We start from the raw sequence: 1,466 nt of genomic DNA on the forward strand, positions 1-1,466 counted from the left end.
CTGTCCCATGGGAGACCACTTTGAAGTTGGAGACCCAGAGGACGATCTGGAAGCTAGGATGAGGACAATCACAGACCTCAATGAAAAGGTAGTGAGGCACAAAGCTCATATATTGAAGTTGTTGTATTTATGTGTTTCATGTTATTTACTTTATTTGTGGCTTTGGCCAATAGGTTCTTGCCAACATAGAAAAGGCCCAGGAGAAGCAAAAGAGCTGTTATGCAGCACGCAAAAGGAAGCGCTGCAAAACAGTAGAAATTAACACAGGTGATGACATTCTCCTGTCTTCTGAGCCAAAGAGGCAGCGGCTGGGGCATGGCCTGAAACATATGCATCAAGGCCCCTACAAAGTCCTTGATATGTCAGAAAATGGCGTGGCCACCATCCAAAAGAACACTGGGTCCTTGCAGAAGGTGAATGTCGATCGCCTGAGGCCGTACTACAGACAGAAACGTAAGTGTTTTTAGTGTACTGCTAAACTGTTTGTGTGGCCATTGTTCCATTCTCCACTCTTGGTAACAACCAGATTTGGTAGTTTGTACTTTGTCTATGGGATCAATGCCCAACTTGTCTTACTTCAGATCGACAGTCTAGAGGACTGTCTAGGAGAGAGTGATCAAATCTGAGCTGGACATCTACGCCAAATACAGTAAAGTCATCCTCATCATCCTCCTGAAGTACCTGCCTCCCCATCTACGTCAATTTAAATGACACCCTTTCGGTCTCCACTCTCGGTAAGAGCCTGATGTCAGTAGTTTGTACTTTGTCTGTAGGATCAACACAATACTTAACTTATTTCCATCTTCTTGTTGTCTTAATTCAGATTGACAGTCTAAAAGACTAGGAGAGAGTGATCAAGTCTGAGCTGGACATCTATGGCAAACACAATGAAGCCAATTGTGTTTAAATGACACCTGTTCTCGGTAAGAAGCTGATTAGGTAGTTTGTACTTTCTCTGTGGGAGCAATGCCTAACTTATCTTATTTTCAATTTCTTGTTGTCTTACTTCAGATTAACAGTAGGAGAGGGTGATCAAATCAGAGCTGGACATCTACGTCAATTGTGTTTAAATGACATGCTTCCAGTCTCCACTCTCAGTAAGAAGCTGATTTGGTAGTTTGTACTTTGTCTGTGGGATCAATGCCTAACTTCAATTTCTTCAACACTGACGGCATCAATGACAAGAGGTGCAGTTCCAGGGAAGGAAGCTCTTGAGAGGAGAGTACAGCATCCCAACACAAGACACTGAGGTAAAGTTAACTAGTATGAGGTAGAACTGGTGCTTAATTTGTTTTATTAACTGTAATATCTACTGAGTGTGTGGACACATGTTTAAAAGACAGTGCCATATAGCTTCAAGTTTACTATAATATCTGTTGTACTAATATCGTTATTTTTGTGCAATTTCAAGAAAAGATGAAGATGATCGGGAGACTGCACTGTTGACAATCATCCTTCTGCCTTAA

General features: G+C 41.8%; 1 long non-coding RNA gene across 1 annotated transcript; it reads left to right on the plus strand.

Annotated features, from left to right (window-relative positions):
- The first annotated feature begins 677 nt into the window (after nucleotides 1–677).
- Nucleotides 678–1,056, plus strand: LOC128360467 (uncharacterized). The gene is made up of 3 exons (XR_008321501.1): nucleotides 678–734; nucleotides 824–923; nucleotides 1,012–1,056. It is a non-coding gene; the product is annotated as an uncharacterized LOC128360467 (long non-coding RNA).
- The last annotated feature ends 410 nt before the right edge of the window (nucleotides 1,057–1,466 follow it).

Source organism: Scomber japonicus, chromosome 6, assembly GCF_027409825.1.
Source record: "Scomber japonicus isolate fScoJap1 chromosome 6, fScoJap1.pri, whole genome shotgun sequence".
In the NCBI taxonomy this organism is placed as follows: Eukaryota; Metazoa; Chordata; class Actinopteri; order Scombriformes; family Scombridae; genus Scomber; species Scomber japonicus.